This window comes from Trichogramma pretiosum, unplaced genomic scaffold, assembly GCF_000599845.2.
Source record: "Trichogramma pretiosum strain Unisexual culture from Peru unplaced genomic scaffold, Tpre_2.0 scaffold80, whole genome shotgun sequence".
Taxonomy (NCBI): domain Eukaryota; kingdom Metazoa; phylum Arthropoda; class Insecta; order Hymenoptera; family Trichogrammatidae; genus Trichogramma; species Trichogramma pretiosum.
The window spans coordinates 36591-56196 of NW_019641650.1; the positions used below are offsets into that span (position 1 = coordinate 36591).

General features: G+C 45.1%; 1 protein-coding gene across 2 annotated transcripts in view; it reads left to right on the forward strand.

Moving 5' to 3' along the window:
- Positions 1-10067: 10067 nt before the first annotated feature.
- LOC106659980 (protein Shroom) overlaps positions 10068-19606 on the forward strand; it is a 96579-nt gene continuing 87040 nt past the window's right edge. The window contains exon 1 of one of the 2 annotated variants that reach the window (XM_023459907.1): positions 10068-10774. The gene's annotated coding sequence lies outside the window, so the exon portion shown is untranslated. The remainder of the gene's footprint in view (positions 10775-19606) is intronic. The other variant, XM_023459908.1, reaches the window with a different exon arrangement.

The following is a 19606-nucleotide window of genomic DNA, read 5'->3' on the forward strand; positions in this document are numbered from 1 at the left end:
GGGACTTTTTTAGTTCGGTTAGTTCTAGTTATTTCTATCATATGAGCGACTACGAAAACTTGACTAGAGTAGTAGTCGGAGGTACCTCCTTAAACGGAACATGAAAAATTTGAAAAAACATAATTAGGAATATAAAAATTTCGGAATGAAAAAATTTTGGAAAAATTAAAATTGGGAAAGCACAAAATTTTTAGTGGAAAATGTAGACTATAAAATCTTATTTTTAAAAAATTTTTTATTCCGAAATTCTTTTTTCCGAAATTTTTCATGTACTGTTTTCAATGTTCCGATTTTCGAACAATTCGAATTTCATACATTAAGAATATTCATAATTTCTAATATTTATCATTCCGAAATTTGAACATGGCTCAAATTTTTTTGGGCTCTACAGAGAAAAATTTTTTTTTCTTTAATTTTTTTCTTAGTTTCTTACTCTGGAATATGCAAATTGAGGTTCCTGTCACCATAGAACCCTCCTCGATAAAGGAAGCCTACAGTCCTGAGAGGTACACATGTGCCATAGGATCCAGCTAGAACCAATGATTCAATCATGGTCATAGGGGTGTCATTTTGTTCAGTAGATGGAAAACAATGAAAAACGGAAGCACTTCCAGATATTTTAATCAATTATACACAATTTGACAGACATATATACACTTTTATTCATTAATATAATATGATAAAATGACAGATTATGCTAGGATATGGTCTGAAAAAAGTGCTAATTTGGTCCAATATCTATGAAACTGCTTGCGTTTGTAGCCATTCTTATGTAGAACAACCTCTGAAAATTTCAGCTCTTTTTATCAAACGGTTCACAAGGAAAGTTACGGCACAGGCAATTTTAAGAGGAAACGTAGCTCCAGGAGTTGAATGATACAAAAATACCCCAATATATTTATTAAAATTAGTCTTAAATCATTGAGGCCGTTTCAAACTTGAGCAATAGAAAAACAGCAATTAAATATAAATTCTCAACATATCAGACCCACAATGACAATTTTAACTTATGTCAGACAGCCGCGCATAGTAAAATTCGCCAGGTTTATCATAACATTTTATAAGTTTTACTTGAATGTTAGTACACACTAGTCTTGGTTTCTTGTGGTGACTGGTGACTGAGTTGATGATAAAACTCACTTTTCACATGAATATGTAAAATTTCACATTACAAATTGAATTATATTTTTCATATTTATTACATTTTTTTTTCTCTCTATTATTTGAAACTGAAATTTTTATTGTGAATAAAACTAAAATCACTGTAAATATATCACTAATTGAACGAAATTATTGGTAACGAAATTTTTCAATTAGTTAAAAAACAATGGTAGCTGAATAATTTATCTATTAGTTACTAGTTTAGAAAAAGGTAACTGAATAATTCAACTATCGGTTACTAGTCAAGTAACTCGTAAGTGAATATTTCAATTATCAGTTACTACTTGAAAAAATAGTAAGTGAACACTTCAATTATGAATTACTATTTTAAAAAGTCACAACTTAATTATTCAGTTGGCAGTAGGGGAGCTATACAGGACCTGGCACAGTGCGGAGCTGGCACAGGGCGGAGCTAACACAGTGCGGAGCTGGCACACCGTGGACCTGGCACACCGCGGACCTGGCACACCGCGAACCTGACACACCCACAGACCTTACACACCACGCTGCTTCCCCAAACCTGTCCGACCCACCCTCAGAGTACCCCTTGCACCCTTAACGAAGAGTTGAAAAAAAAATTGAAAAACTGCCCACTTTTAATTTTTTCATCTTAACCATCTTAACATTGAACTTATCCCACCTCCTCAGAACACCCTCCGCAAAGGGTTGAAAAATTAAAAGCTGACAGCTCGATCTTATAACATATGGGGGGATTTGATACCGGATAGTCTGATGTTAAACTCAAGCTCATCGGGCTTAAATAGTTATGTCATAGAGGCGGTGTGAGAATCAAATAAGGTTTATTGCTAATTATGAAAAAACAATAATAACAATAATTAATTTGAGTCTCACACCGCCTCTATGACATAACTATTTAAGCCCGATGAGCTTGAGTTTAACATCAGACTATCCGGTATCAAATCCCCCCATATGTTATAAGATCGAGCTGTCAGCTTTTAATTTTTCAACCCTTCGCTAAGGGTGCAAGGGGTACTCTGAGGGTGGGTCGGACAGGTTTGGGGAAGCAGCGTGGTGTGTAAGGTCTGTGGGTGTGTCAGGTTCGCGGTGTGCCAGGTCCGCGGTGTGCCAGGTCCGCAGTGTGCCAGCTCCGCACTGTGCCAGCTCCGCACTGTGCCAGCTCCGCACTGTGCCAGCTCCGCACTGTGCCAGGTCCGCACTGTGCCAGCTCCGCACTGTGCCAGGTCCGCACTGTGCCAGGTCCTGTATAGCTCCCCTACTGTTGGCTGTTACATGATTAGTAGCAGATAATTGAATAATTCAACTAGTAGTTACTAATGTAGTAATTGATAAAATTTGCAACACTGCTCTAACTTACACAAAAAGTTTGAAAATTTTTAAACGCCTTTTTGACATTTGGAAAAAAGCAAAACATCCAATTCAAGTCTCATTGAGACTTAAAAATTTTTAATTTCATTTCCCATACACGTCACGAACATCGAATAATAGATGTAAATTAATTCGTTAATGAAAAAAAGTAACATACGTCTATCTCAAGTTTGGATGCGCCATCGCGAAAAAAAGGATAAGTTATTTAAGATCCATTGATAAAGACGATTTATTCAGAGTATTGAGGTATGCTGAAGTTTGCAATACGCAAATCCCTAAAAAAATCGAAAGTCTAGAAATGCATGTATTCGGGTTAGGTTAAAAACCATCCCAAATGAGACTTTTGACGTCCGAAATCGCGCGATCTAAAGCAATCGCACGTTTTTTTGCTCACCCGCGAGACATCGGCACTCTCAAATTCCTCTCAATGTATATTGCTCGAAAGGACATCGTCGCACTTATTTTTTACTTAGCCGTAATAAGTTTTATCGATCATTCGCTCTCGATTCAACGCTTGGACGGTTATAGCCGCGCCGTGGCGACGATAAAATAATATAATTGCGCGCGCGCCCATTGCAACGCGCGAGTCGTGCTCGCGAATCGTCTGCATCGAGGCATTAGTACAAATAACGCTCGAAACGCACCCGATCATTTGTCCTTATTAATGCGAACTTAATAGACTGCATCAATCGCAGTGTACTAGCCTCGCGCGCGCGCGGATAAATTACCCACATTAAGCGTGGCTAATAAGCTGCACGCAGGGGCTTCGCTTAGAAAACCGAGTGACAGGCCTAATCAATAAAATATTTTATCTCTCTCTCTCTCTCTCACTTGCGTGCGAGTTCCATTATGACCAATGCACACGAGTCTATAACATAAATATATAGGCGCGAGAGAAAAGATGAAAAAGTGCCAATTGGAAAATTGGCGCCTGCTGAACGCGGGTAAAAGTAATTGGACTTTTCACGCGCGCGCTAGTAGTAGTAGTAGGTACCTATATAGCATACAGTCTCCACGCTGCCACGGCGATGACAGCTCCTCGAGTCTGCGCGTGTTCATGCTGTTGCTGCTATACTACGGAAAAATGACGCGAATAATGTACTCGACGCGTCTCTCGTATATACGAGGGTCCATTAATATTTATGGATAGATCGCTTCATCACGAACACACACACACACACACACACACACACACACACACACACACACACACACGCATATATAACGCATATATATACATGCACTAGGCGAGAGACAGAGAACGAAGGATGCAATTATGTCATTAAGTTGGTCGTGCATTATATAATCAAGCTTCGAACCTGCAAAGTGTCTAGCGCATTGACATTGAAACACGATTCCTGTTCACGCTATAATGGCTATATATAATATACGCATAGGTATATACGCACATACGAGACTTGCCGACAGTCAGGCTCGGTAGCCGAGTTGTAATTAATAATATATAACGTCGCTCGTGTAAATATGCCCATTGCGCACAGTGCTCCACACACGCTTCTTCTATTTTTTTTGTTTTGTTCTTCGTCGCCCACGAACGACGATGAGTGGGAAATCTAGTCCTGTCCCGCGCCCATCGCCGCGAAGAGACAACACTTCTGCTGCTGCGATCCTGCGACTCTATATATGTGCAGTCGAAGAAAGAGTCAGAAAAGGTACATTGGGACATTGGATACGCGCAGCAAAAGCAGCAGCAGCAGCCACGGCGCAGACTTTACGTGTCGCCTTGATATATAGAAATTTATTCAAATGTATGTGGCTCTGGCTCGGAGCTCGCGTGCGTCGAGAGATCTCTCCAGGTATAGTTCGAGTCACCTCGTCCGTGCAGTCGAACACGATGACTTTAACGCGCATTGCGTAACCCAAGTCGTATGTATAAATATCCTATCGACTCGATAAACGCTCGTGTGTATGTATAAACAAATCCAAGTGCCTCCTCTCGAGTCTCGTGGAAAATTTCTACAAAAGCTTTTTGACCCTTTTTATAAGCTGCTGCTGCGATCGTAGTCGAGACTGTGCTCGTCCCCGGTGCTAGCATACACGACGCTTCTCTCTTTCTCTCATCTATTTTATATATTTACCGGGCGCGCGCGATTATCAAGATCGGAATTCGTAATGGCGCAATTATGGCTGCGCAAATATCAACTATTATCGTTATCGTTATTATTATTGTTATTACCATCGTCGCTTGTGTGCGATATATATGTCTCAGTATGTGAGCTGCACTCGCTCGCTGCCACGACGACTATACGACGAGCTGATGATCGCCGTGTTGCGTCCACCATGCAGCGTCGCGACTGTCGGCAACATCAGGTATACTGACTTACTTAGATCCTCGAGCTCGAACTTATTACTTTGGACTTAATGAGGCGTTTTATGTAGGCAAATCTTATTAATATTAATCTTTCCGCGCTTGCACACACACACACACACACACACACACACACACACACACACACACACACATGCGCACACATCTCTTTATAGGGTTGAAGATAATCGTACCGAGCGCATACGGCGCATACTTGCACTTCTTCTTCGTGAAACTTAAATAAAATTTATACAAGCCAAGCTTTATATCGTATCGCACATACACATACCCATACGTATATATTTATAACATAATTATTATCTCTCGCACGCGAGCGAAGATAACTAAATTTTCTGAATTCCGAAACTCCACCGCTGTGATGCAGGTCTTTTTTTTGTTGTTTTGCCTCTTTCTTTTTTCGATAGATTGGATAATCAAAGCCGCGCGCGATGCGCATGGTCGCGACGATCAATAAAAATGTGCGGTAAATCGCGCGCGCGCTCGTTCGCGGTAGGTCATTGATTTTCTCGATTTTTTTAATTCTCTCTCTCTTTCTTTCTCTCCTCTTGCTTACTTATTATTATATATATATAAAAGACGAAGAGGCTTCGACGATCGTCGCGCGCGGGTTTTCCTTTCAACCGAGTGGAAAATCTGGTTTGGCTCGGCTGCGACTCGAGAGATCGTCTCGACGTGCACGCGGTGCACCGCTCGCACGCAGGCGCGTATACGATAGCTCGATGACCGAGTCAAAGAGTCTCGGACTGAGATCGACTTGGTCGAGAGACTCTAGGTGCCATACATATATAGCTACGCGTGTGTATGCTATATTGTGTGTGTGTGTGTCCGTGTGTGAGCGCAGGTGCTGCGAATCACCTGTTGCTTCGCACTTCTCGGGGACCTCGAAACTATATTTAACAAAAATATGTATGTACGTACACGGGGCGTATACACAATAGCATAATAGCTGCCGCACACAATCGATTACTCTCTCAACTCCGTATATATATGTGATAGGGATGTATGTGCGCAGGCTTAATAAGAAGTCTCTGCTATGTGCACCTAGTGTATATATGCTAGGCTGGGCTCGAGATCGCATCCGCGCAGCCTTACATACAAGGCGCACATAAGCAGGCGCGGAGGAGAAGAGTCGCGCTCTCGGGTTCTGCTGCTGCTGCTGCAGCTTCTTCCCGCGGTCGTTTGCCTTGGCTCGGTACGAGAGAGAGAGAGAGAGAGAGAGAGAACCCCGTACAGCATGAAGCAAGAAAAAGAGAGAGAAAGAACCCGATCCCGATTCCAGCTCTTTATACTCGCGCGTGTACAGCACACGTACGTACATACATACACTCACGTGCTGCTGCTTCTTCTGCTGCTGCTGCTGCAATATAGCTTGTAGCAAGCCGAGCGAGGAGGCGCATACACACCACACTCGAGTAGTCGGCCGGTTTCCGGCGCGCGCATTCCTTAACGATAGAGTAGCAGCAGCAGCCACTATATATATGCGCTGCTGCTATATACCCTTGCAAAGTACGCGCGAGCTAGGATACGATGACGACGACGAGGACGAGTGTGTGTGCTGTAAGACCTCGCGATGCCGCCGCCGCCGCCTATCCTCGCTTCAGCTATCGCGGCGAGACTCGTTGCTGCTGCTGCTGCTACTCGTACGCGTACATCTGCTTCGTACATCGCTACCTCGTATATATCGAGCTCAAAGGATTCCAATTTTAATACACACACACACACACACACACGCTCGTGTAGAACTATTATAGGAGCTCGAACCCAGGGAATTTCGTCCGAGTTTTTCGGAGAAGAGTCAAGGCCGTCTTCCTGCCAGCCGCTCGCGTTTGCTGCATGATTTTTCCGAAGGGGCCCCCGGTACCTTCCCTAATGATGCCCGAATGATTTGACGATTATTAATCGAGACCTATATAAGAGAGAAATTTCATATCCAAATACGAGAGAGCCTATCAACAGCCTCTATAACATATTTACGTATAAAATGGTGCCGCACATAACACCTAGCAAGCAACGAATGAAAAAATTGATACAGTAAAAAATTTTTATTTAAAAAAAGTATAATCCACGTTGCGTTCTGCTGTTGGCACGTCGAGCGCATCGCATATCGCGCGCTAATTAATTCCAGCTCGAGCGAGCTAGCTCTCGAGTGCAATATACTCGCGATCGTGTGTGTCTGTATCAGTGTGTGTGTGTGTGTGTGTGTGTGCAGTTTGTGTGCGCTTCGAGGAGCTCTCGAGCCGTGAGCCATGGCTAACTCGAAAGCCAAGGCATATATAATGCCAATTGCGAGCAGAAGCAGTACTATATAGCATAACACTATACGAGCTAGATCCGTGATCTCGTTTTATTTCCAAATGTTTTACCTCGATTGCGGACTGCCTACGCACTCACACACACGCGCAAACACTCAGCAGTGACCGTTGTTACTTTGCAACGAAATCTTTGGTGTTTTTGTAATTAAAATATGGGTAGCGTTGGTACGAACGCCTATATGCAACCAGCTACCCCCCGGATGCTCGGCGCACAACGAAGCTTGAGTAATTTTCAGCTAGATACGTAGCGCAATCGATCTCCTATCGCATTATATGCATTAAATAAAAAATAAAATACAGTTTGCATACGCTGCGCGCGTGTATATACTTTCATGCGTGGCTTGTTTATAAATTCGATTAAATTAGACTCGTGCTCGCGCGCAAATGAGCCGCGCGACCGATCTGACACTTGGCGCGCGCGATCGTAAATTCTGCAAAAGTTTGCCCCGCAACTATTATATACTTTAACTTGCACGCGCAACGCGATATGACGAACATCGCTCTCGCGAGCGCACACCACGCTGACTCGATAATATTTAATTAGCCATGTTTCTTGACTCTTTTTTTCAAATAATATTTTCCACGCGCATTCGAGCTGCAATTTCAGTCAAATTGCAAAATATTGTTTCTACGTGTGTGTGCGTGTGTGTACTCGTGCGCTCGTGCGTATTATGTACGTACGCGCCTCGTATTTCAAAGCAGCTCGCGCTTTATATCTAATCTTTATTGCACGATATTTATTACACGGAGTCGCATTTGTCGATAAGGCCGTATTATATACCTTCGGCAGTACGCTGCGCCGCGACGAGCTCTTTTTACACACATACATGCACTGGGTCTCTGTCTGTATTTATAGGAAAAAAATTGCATCGATGTGCCGCCTCCTCCTCCTCCTCCTCGCGTCCTTTCGTACCTTGAGAAACTTTTTTTCTTTTTTTTTTTAGAAAATTTTTCGTTTCTAGATCTCTCACGTATACATGGATTCCCTCTCTTTCTCTCTCCATGGCGGCAGGTAAACTGGTAAATGACATCAGTCGGGGCTTCAAAGGAGCATTACCGCGCACTCCGTCCGATATATATACCTGTTCACCTCAGCGAATGTGTATAGGTAGACAACTGTGCTGTATAGGTAAAAAAAGCGCATGATTTCTAAATCTCATTTCATCGAATACTGTTGAAGATATACCGCAACGAGATCGCTCCTGTGGCAAACCATGTATACGATACTGCTCTAGTCCGCTCGAAGTACGCGTGAGATTGCGCGAAGGCACAAAAGCTTGGCATTGTTAATTGATAATAAGGCGCGTGATTACATTTGCAGCCTCGTAGTCGTCGTTGTCGCCATGTTTCGGTTTAATGCTCCGGGCGAACTGTACATGATCGTGTCGTATACGCGTTCAACTATTTTAAATCCATTAAAAAAATTTAATTTTCTCGATATTTTGGAGGAAAATTACGTAAAGAGGGATTTTCGGAGTCTTGAGATATACATAAAAATGGTTTCCTTAACGAGCAACCGCTTAGTGCTCTCGGGTACTTGTTGTTATGTCGCGTCGTTGCAGCTCGTATATGAAAACACTAAATTATTCATTACACCCTTTTGGCTTTTACATGCCGAGGCCTCGTCTATGTGTGTATTGTCGCTATAAAAGAGCAGCAGCTTGTAAATACCTAAACAATAAGCCATTAAAATTTACCACTATCGGGAGAAACTGCGTCGCGCGCGCGCCAATGTTTATCCTAAAGTTTGAAAAGGAGCTCAACGAAGAACAAAATGACAATGTATGCAATGTGTATGTGAGAAAGAAGAGAGCTGGCGCCTACGCACGGAATATAATCGTTTCTAAAACTCTCGTCGCGCAGCAAAGCGAAATTAAAAGCAAATTTTGTAACCCTAGATCCTCGAAGGGAACTTCCTCTCTTCCGCAGCTGCTATATATACACCTTTTCCGTTTTTTAAGTATATCTCGCACGCACTCATTATACGAAGGTTTATTCAAAGACAGATCGCCAGATCCATCGTTTGGTCAGAGAGAGAGAGTGAGAGAACGAGAGAGCATTAGGCAGGTATATTATTTTGTGAAAATCAACTGAACTATGCATCCGCTTCTTGGAGTGTAATTTTCCTAGGCTTTAAACGGCTAGGCCGGGGCCAATGCCAGTATTGTACAATTGTCCTTTTATGTACGTCTCTCGCGCGCACATGTATACTCTCGAGAGTACATAACAATGAGCGGCCGGGTCCGCGGAGTTTATAATATCCATTAAAAGCCGCGAGGTAGCACACACAACAAACACACACACACACGCCAAATATCCTTCGTGGTCCAACTATATACGAAGAATGAACTTTTGTACATCAGCGACGGTGTACACCGCATAATAACGAGTCGTCGCGTATAAGCTTTTTCGAGCGCGTCAAAGGTGTACATACGCGCGCGATTATTTGCCATACAGTCGCAGAAGTAGCAGCAGCAGCGGCACATGTACGCACGTACATTTATAAGCGCGGGCGCGCACACACATTTGCACGCGGACACATAGAGTATGTGTGTAAGGAGAGTCCCCTCCCCCGCCTTTTGAGACTTACTATTTGCTGCGGCTGCTGCTGCTGCCGAGCTGAGCTGCTCGTGCTCTTTCTCTTTCTTTGCGCGCGCCAGCGAAAGAGAGGTAGAGAGAGAGACGATGCCTGCCTCGCATCCACCGCAGCACATTATATAGCCTCTACCTACACTCGGCGTGTATATAGCCATACAGACAGCCAGCAGAGAGAAAGAGAGAAAGAGACAAGGCAATATAGCAGCGGCAGCCGCAGCGAATATAAACCTGGTCAAGTCAGTCGCGCATCGGCGCTTGCCCCGAGCGGCGGTATACGCCGAGACTCCGTTTTTTTTAATTTAAATTCAATCTTATTTGCAAATTTTTGTTTATTTACCCTACATATGTTTCTTTCGTCCGTTTGTTTTCTTGATTTACATAAAAGGGATTACAGTTTGACGAAACTTTTATTGGTGTTTAATAATAGCTACGCGTTTATCAGCTCCGATTGTTAAGTTCTTTCTGTCGCTCTTTTTGTTATTGTTCTTGTTTTGACGTAAATCGTTGGTGTGCAAAGAAAGATATAAATAATCTGCAATCAGTGGTGTTTATTTCATTCAGTGATATCGTCAAAGAACTGTCGATTTGAAAATCCGTGCAAAAAAGAGGATTATCGTATTGTAAAGTTGCTTGTAAGTGTGTGGTTTAATATATAATATTTGTGTGCTCCAAGAGAGAACCAAGTTGAGTGCACTCGTGGCCGATAATCCCGCGAGTTTTCAGTGTAGACTGCATCGACTGCGAGAAAAGGGAGAAGAGAGAAAGAAAGAGAGAGAGAGAGAGAGAGAGAGAGACACACACACACATACGCGCGCAAGACACAAGTACTCGTATATAGAGTCGCGCGAGGCAGAAAAGGAGCAACGATATATAGTCTCTGCGAGGGCGAAGAATATAGAAGAGAAAGAGAGAGAGCGAAAAACGCGACATAAGAAGAATAGAAGCAGCAGCAGAAGCAGATTCGTTGGAGCTCTGTATTCAAGAGAAGCAAGTCGGAGCGAATCAACAGGTAGATTTAAAGCGCGCATGATATGCAGCTCTAACACATAGTATATAGCACATTATATGTATAAGCTAGTATATATACGTATACATAGTGCCGCGTGGAGCTAACTCCGGAACGCGCGAACACGCGATATTTTCGGTGCAGTAGTCATTTTTCGGTGTCGAATCTTCTTCATTATAATATGGACACGCGCGACGAGCTCTTCTCTGCATATACATCGCATTATTAAAACGGATTAATAAAACGGAGTTCCGGAGCTCGATGACGATGATTCACACGGGGCGCTGTTTATATATGTATATTATAATATAGTCGGTGCGGTGGCCGCGACGACGACGACGACGACCGATGGCGATGATGATGATGCTCGCAGTTCCTCGAACGTGCTATACATATAACACACACACATAGAGCGAGAGCGAGAGACTTTTTTTCACCGATCGCGCGCATACCTTATGGCTTATTATACCTGGCCGCATTATAATTCAGCCGGCCGCAGTGGCAGTGGCAGCGGCAGCGATCGCAGCGATCTCGTGTACACAGACAAACACATCCAGCGAGAGAATGAAAGAAAGATAGAGAGAGAGAGAGAGGTAGAGAGACATTATAGAAACGCGTTGGAACGCGTTTGCGTGAAAAATTCAATCGAACGACGAAGATGATGCCGTGTGCCGTATATTATAATGTATGTGTGTTTGTGTGTGTGTGTCTGTGTTTGCGAGTGTTGGTGGAGGTGCTCGGGGGCCACAACGAGCATCGAGAATTATGTATAGAAGAAACAAAGGTTCGACTGCTGCTGCTGCTGCTGCTGCTGCGGCACTGCCACTGCCACTGGACGCGCGCGCTACATCTCTGCTCCGATGCTGTGCGCTGGTATCTTATATACCGCAGCCAGTCAGCCAGCCGCAGTGCGCGCCCGAAAACCTGTTTTCAAGGCATCGATCGGGCCCCGAGAATGCGCTAGCGCGTGTGCGTCTTGTGTGTACGCTATATATATACACACACACCTATATGCGTGTGCAAAAGAGACTCGAATCCGTACGTACACGTAAGGCTTGTACGTGGCTCATTGCACTGCACTGCTGCACTCGGGCATGCAGCTGCTCTTGTGTGTGTGTGTGCAGGCGAACTCGAGCGAGAGAGAGCCGGCCTTGACGCGGCCGTACGTACGATCCACGTGAACGCCAAAAACGCGAGAGTCGCTGCGCGCGCGAGTAGAAAAATGCGGAAAATTGTGTGACCAACTTGTGCGTACACGCGCACGTAATATAAATAGCAACAAAGAGGACGATATAGGCTCGCCCCGAGTGACTGAGAGCAGCTTATAGAGAGAGAGAGAGGATAGTGCGGATAGTGTGTCTATATACGAGTGCACAAAGAGCCGGTCGCTGGTTTCTCACGCCTCGAGAGATGTGCTTACACACATCTTTCTTTCTCTCTCTCTCTCGCTCTCGACGCGCTCGCAATGGAGCTCCTACATAATGTATGCACGCGCGCGCATCTCTTTTTTGCATTTCGCGTACGCGAACGATCCTCCTTCTATACACAGAGCTGATGCTGCTGCTACTGCCGTATGAAAGGATCGCTGCTGCTGCTGCTGCTGCTGCCTAGTTTGCATATAGGTTAGATGCATGCGTGCACGCATTTATGCAAGAGCGAAGCAGTGCAGCTGATTTTTTACTCTGCGCTGCGCACATATGACTCATGGCGGCGGCGTTATCGATCGTGTGTGCCGCGCAATACCGGTTAAGTCGCGATCTCCACACACGTCCTTCGCTCAGCGGCTATACACTCGCGAGATCTTTACGATCGCAAGCCTGTGTGTCTGTGTCTGTGTGTGTATGTGTGCGCGATCTCGAGATTTTCGTCAATATACGCACAGCTGAAGGCAGCAGCAACAGCAGGTAGAGATCGGTATCGGCCCTCGCGCACAGCAGTCGCGAGATCGCTCGCGCCCGCAAGTGACTGAGAGAAAGAGAGAGAGAGAGAGAGATCGATGAACTTTTTTAATGAGACACCTTGGAATGTCGCAGCTCGCGCACACGCTGGCCAGCAGAGTTGCAGTTTTGAACTTCGATACTTTCGTTGTGTCGATAAAAAGTCCGCCTCGCTCGCGACCAGCTTCGACGTCGTCTCTCTCTCTCGGCAATGCGCCATATTATATGGACGACGTGTTCTCCTGGAATCGCGTTGAATTTAATTCTCTATCTCTCGTCGAACTTTATGGGCCCCTGAATGGCGTTAAAAGCGGCTCTCCGAGTATGCGTGTGCGTCTGTCTCTCTCTCTTATATATCTTTCTGCTTCTGGTCGAGCGTGCGAACGCCAACGACTTTTTCATTGGAATCGACTGCTGCTGCTGCTGCTGCTGCGCGCGGATTTTTACGCGCAGGCATGGCAGCATCGACATCGACGACGATTAACGTCACATATCATTGAGCAATACATACACATGGTATATGAGCTGTGCGGCCTGCTGCTATTGCTTCTGGCCTGCCACCAGGCCAATGTGTTGACAGTAGTCACTTCTCGGGAAATTTAATTCTTTATCGCGTGTTAAAGTAACGATTGTCTTGAGAAATGATCGCTTATAGGACGTGAATTATGATTTTGAAATTATTTCTGCGTAGTACGTATACGCTGCTGCCGCAACGAGATCACCAACGCTGCAGCTGCATTGTATATCGCGGCTTGGGTCGCGTGCTCGAAGCCAACGATGATTGGGCCTCGTTTATACGCATTTTTCTCTCTCTCTCGATCGTATTCGTACTTTTTTGCCGAGCTCCTCTCAAATGACGTCGCTGCTGACGATCGTTCGACACACAATTTAAAGTTTCAGAATAGATTTCGAGGCGCTCCATAGCGATCAGCGACACGACCAATTTTGTCTAGAGTCATCTTTTGCTGCCGTTACGACACCCGACCAATATACACGACTCGACACATTTTTTTTCAATTTACCGATAAGTCGATCGCGTTGATTCTCTTCTTTTTTTATTCCCTTCCTCTTCATTTGCTTCTCGCTCTTGTGTATGTGTGCGTGTATTCGCCCGAGGAATCTTCGTTAGAGACGATGAATGCGCACGACTTGTACCGCGACTCGCGCTATCATACCACTTGATCCACATTAAAAACACGTGTCCGCGTACGTTTTATTAATCACCTGTGACTCGAGTAAAAGTATTTTCTCATCCAATAGTTTCGCTGAATAACTGCTCTCTCTCCCTCCCACTTCATACTTATCTTTTGTCTCAAAAATCGGCCAGGTATATCAACGCTCTCGCGCGCTCGGCTTTATCAATTTGTATAGCTGTATTTCTAATTTTTTTCTCTTTCTTTCTGTTAAATAATACCGCGCGTTATATATCCGAGCGAGCAATACGATTAGCAATACGAGGCGTACGATTCGCATAACAAGCCCAAAAAATCAATAACAAGGCGATATTGAAACGCGTCGCGCGCACACATTGCGATTGCTTTATCGATCTTTATCACAGCGGCGTACACATGGAATATATACCTGTGTGTGTGTATCGTGTAGCTGGACGATAAAAACAAAGTGCAAGAGAGCGTATGATTCATCGATAAAAGTCGGATTTATTTTCAGCGAACTGGGATATATTGTATATATTTTCAACGCGTAAAATCGAGCAAGTTCGCAAGTTTTTTCTTCTTTTATTCTTATTCTTATTCTTTCTTATTTTTATTTTCGTTCGACGATTAGGAATGAGCCTCGGTTGCTGCTTGGTGCTGCTTGGCCCCGGACAGTTTCGGGAAGACGGGCGCAAAAAATCAACGCGAATCGATCCCGCCATGATCTCTCGACTCGAGTCGTCGATTCCACTTGTGGCGATATATATATAGGCTATATAGGTATACGGCGAACGCAAAAAAGACCCCTAATTCCCTCCTGTCTGGCTGATCGACACTCCCATCATTCTTTACGCGGAGTTCATATATAATACATGCGAGAGATACGTACTGTATACGCGCCGAGAGGCTGTTCGGGCCGACCAAAACCGACCGAACGACTGCTACGCGACCCTCCGATTTTCGTCCGTAAAAGTAATGCTCGAAACTGTATTTTTTGGTGCGAATTACGGAAGAATTGCCAAACTTTGTTTTACGCGTATAACGACGAGGTGTGAGTCACGCGCAGGATCGAACACGATTCTATAACAAATATAAAGTAATTAAAGGCCCGTCTCATTCACACAGTTATACTTGGATAATTATACGGACGCTTTCATTGGGATCGTTAACCGGGCCATTTCTATGATTTGTTTGGCAAAGAAATATTAAAGTTAAATGACTCCAATTGAATTTCGTCTTTCTTTTTCTTCTTTTTTTTTTATTTCATTATACAAGACAATTTACATAGAAAACTTTCGAAAAACTCTGGTAGAGATTCGATGATTAGATGGTAATTACGTAGCCGAGAATTGTATCATCGCGTCGGTTACAAAAATCACGTCCGTGCACGGTCGGTCGCGGGCGAGGAGGCCCGCACGAATTCGAGTCTTATATACGATTGGACGTGTGCATGCAGGTGCTGTGCCTCGAACTCGTGCTGTTGCAGCTGCACCTTTGCAAAAAAAAGCCCGTTGAGATCCTCGAAAAGAGCAAGAGAGAGAGAGAAAGAGGAGGTAAAGAGAGAGAAAAAAAAGAGCAGGCTCGAGGTCCGTCATGATTCGAAAAGAATATATAAGTACAGCTCCGGAGTCGCCTCAGAGGAAAGGAATTTTTTCGAGTGTACGTTCCGTATGGAAAGTTAATGCGTGTGTATATCTACATACACATTGTGCCCTCCGTGTCCATGTGTGTGTGCGGGTATAAAGTGCGCTGCGTGCGTGCAGGCGACTTTGCAGCAGCAGCGAGAGATTCGGAACGCGTGTGGAAAGAAAAATACCGAGTCATTTTCGAGACTGCTGCTGCTGCCAACGATCGACGAGCGATCGTGAGCGCTATAGATATACATATTGCACATGCGTCTAAGTGTAATTAGGTGAAAGGATTCTTTCTCCGGGGTATATACGTATGCGCGCGGGCTGAGATTCGCTCGTTTTCTGACGTGCAGCATACACAACGTATAACGTGTATGCTAATGAAAGGTGCGCAGGTAAGGGCCAAAGTACAGCGCGTATACATGTAGCGGCCCCGTCTGGTCAAGAAAAGGACTCGCGCGGGATGTAGCGAAGAACGTTTCGTTAGAATGGAAACTTTTGTACGGACGTACATGTCCGTGGTCGCGTCCCGCGATCGACGAATTTCTCAAGATATACTTCGATAATTACAAGACCGACGCGTTCTCTGCTGCTTTAAAGTCCGCGTTCACAATTGCCTCGTGAGAATTGAGAATTTGAATAATCGAGCCTATAATGTATCAAAGCGATCGGCGCAAGCACGTACACATTACACAGGTATAAAACATTTTCAAAATAGATAAGCGCGCGGTGGTCACCGCGCTCGACGTCCGTAATTTTTACGTACATTTGAGGAAATACGCGAGAGTGTATAATACCACGAGTGTCGGTGGCGCGGAACCACTCCTCGCGCGGACACGCCATTTGATCACGCATTTATGTATAGCTGCGATCGTTAAAACGCACGCCTCTCTCGGACATGGCTCTTCGATTGACTTTCTCCGCCAAGTGCCTCTGTTGTTAGATAATGCTATATCCGATCTATATACGAATGAAATTTCCCCCTTAACCCTTCGATATTAACGCAGGCGCCGGTTTATGTGTGTGTGTGTGTGTGTGTGTCTCATCCATTTCATAAAACGCTGATCTTTCTATTTTAATGATGTGTGCCTAAACGATATTATAAAAGGAAGCGGTTAGTCGGCCGAGCGAGCCGAGGAATTCGTCGAGGGATTCGAGGAGCGAACGATAATGGGGATGGGAAGAAAGACGATTATTTAATCACGTAATATAGGGAAATGAGCTGCTCGTAAATATTTCGCGCTCGCGCGCGCGCTTTTATGAATGAAATCGTTTTTATATATAGGAGCCAAAGAGGCTGGGCGGTATTTGTCTTCCAATATATTGTACGCATACGCACACACACGCACGCGCACGCTCAAGTCAGAAATCCGGTTCTTGACTTTCCATCCACGGGTGCGTGTACAGTTTTTTTTCTTCTTTTTTTTTTCATTTCATCAACAGTGGAATGTATATTTCGGTGGGTGTGTTATGCGTGCGTGCTGCGGGTGATCGATCGCCCGCTGAAACAAGCCGTATGTATATATTTTACTCGTTGACGATTTGTTAACTTTGTCTTTTGTGCGAACGAACGTTGCGCTGCAGATCGGTATACATATCGGTTGTTTGATTTTCTCAGAAAATTAATCAAAATCCGGAGCGAGAGAAAAAATGAAGCGTAGACAAGAATCGAATTTAGCGCACTGGCGCTTCATCGAAGATACTCGAGGCGCAACCAATTAGTCCGTGCTGTAAATAAGCGCAATAGTTAACGAGGGGGCTCGACTCGGTCGTTGCGCACCTCGTCCATTTCTGTTGTGTATATCATTGACATCGAGAGCGCAGCTAATGTCGCGCACGGAACTTGCAGCTTTCTTTACGTCCAACTAATTAGTGGGTTTAATACATCTATATACATATAAATTACACGTGTGTCGTCGTCTCGCATCGATCCCTGACATTCTCTTACATACATACAATCGTCGATGAGACCTGTCAAATATTGTTTATCGACGGCCGATTGTAATGGTAACGGGTTATTGACTCGCGAGTCGAGCTTATTAAACGATGCTACTCTCGCGTGCTCGCTTATTAGTAGCAGACATGCGTGCGTGTACACCTTTATCGATCGACATTTTCGTCGCCGTTGCGCGAGCACAATCAAGGCACTCCGATGCATGAGCACGCACAGCCAAGGCCTGGGAGAGCCCGTTATACATTTTATCCCGCGCGCGCGAACAATTCGCGCGAGTTCGCGTTGATTTTTCACGCAGTCCTCTCTCTCTCTCTCGGCTCGCTGCATGCAGCAACATCAGCAGCAGTGCATATACGAGCACGATATGCCCCAGAGGCTCGAATCTCCTATCAGGCGGACACCTGCGCACACACACGCTTAGCCCATATATCCAGTCGACGCGTAATGCCTCCAGCTTCTTCTTCGTCTTCTCCTTCCTCGCCTCGTTCGCTCGCTCGCTCGTTCTCCTCTTCTTCATTTGCTTCCCACTTGGCACGTAATCGAAAATTATGTGTTCGCGAGTGAGAGAGAGAGAACGGCGCGGCTCGTACGCGATGCGCTCCCACATGTTATAAGGCACATATACAGAGAGGCCTATACAGCCTCACGTTTTGACCTACAATATCTACGTATAGGTAGATAAATGCATGCACGAGCGGAGGCCGTTTTCCCGAGAGCTGTTTATCAACTGAGCTGTGAGCGTATCTGCACGCTCCGAAGCGTATGCGTGTCCAACTTCTTCTTCCGAGGAATATAAGCATTTTTGTCCGATTCCTCGTTGGCGCGCGCGCGCGCCAAACCCGCGATCGTCGGCGCTTGTGTAACGATCTCCTCCCCAGCAGTATAACGATCATATATCTCTTTGCTACACATGCTGCTCCATACCTTTGATTTTGTTTTTTCGCAAATTCCACCTCGTGTATACATAATGTTTACGAAAGAATACATTAACTATTATAGATTTGCTCGAGATCGTTGCGTATGTATTAGCTACTTTTACGCGCTGTTCTTTTGTTTTTTTTTTACCTCTTTTGCGCTCGCGCGTCTGCACTGCACGTATGCAGGTGCGTACATACATTATACCGATATACACGGCGTGAGATTCGTATACGCTATAACAATAATGCGTGCGCGCCGTGTATCGTAAAAAAAAAGTTCTCGCAAGTAGGATCACGCTGGAAAATAGGCAATATATAATATAATAATAGGCTGGCTTATTATGTAAAATTTTTAAATAAATTTTTTGCACCAGACTCCGTGTCGCGCCGAAGTGCAGCAATATAAGGAGGACGAAATAAGCCAAGCTCGCTCGCTCGACGCGACTATATGTATAAGAATACGAATTCGGTGTCAAAAGGATATACCCACGCGCGCGCGAGCACGCTACGGAGCAGCGCTGCGTTTTGTTTCTCTCGCGCTCTCGGCATACGTTGTGTATATAAAATGTGCCTATGTGCTGCGCTTTTAAAAGCGAGTCACAGTGGCGCGATGACGACGTACGGCTGCTCGGCGACGGCGGCGGCGCGCAGCAGAGACTATGAACACCTTGAATCGCCGATGAACTTAACGGTCTATCGGCCGAGCTTCTCTCTCTCTCTCTCTCTCTTTCTCGGCGCGGTGAACTCTGTAGCCGCGAGCGCGAATCCCCGTTCTCACGCGCCACTCTCTGCCTCGATGCTGCTGCTGCTGTCTACCTATATATACTACATCGCGCGAGCTCGTACACCTATATATATATGTGTGCTACGGGCAACTACTACCGCTGCTGCTGCTGCTGCTGCCGTATAACTCCTCGACGAGGCTGCAACGTACACGTTACGTGGCAAAGACCGCAACTGCATTCTGTCTCTAAATGTCGGACTGTGTATGTGTGTTTTTACTTGTAAAGTTTATATCGCGTATCGTTCGGTGCACAGGGCGTATTTAGGCAGTACTCGCGCACCCGCTGGCTGCTGCTGCAGTTGGTCTTTTCTTTTCTGCTTTTTTTGTTCAAGCACGTAGTACAACGAGTATGAGCCGAGACAATAAGTTCTTCGACCTGTGCGAGTTTACATTTTTACCTTGCGGGTCTCTCTCGCTGCCTCGGCTCCGCGCACGAGCGAAATAGAGAAAGAGCGAGA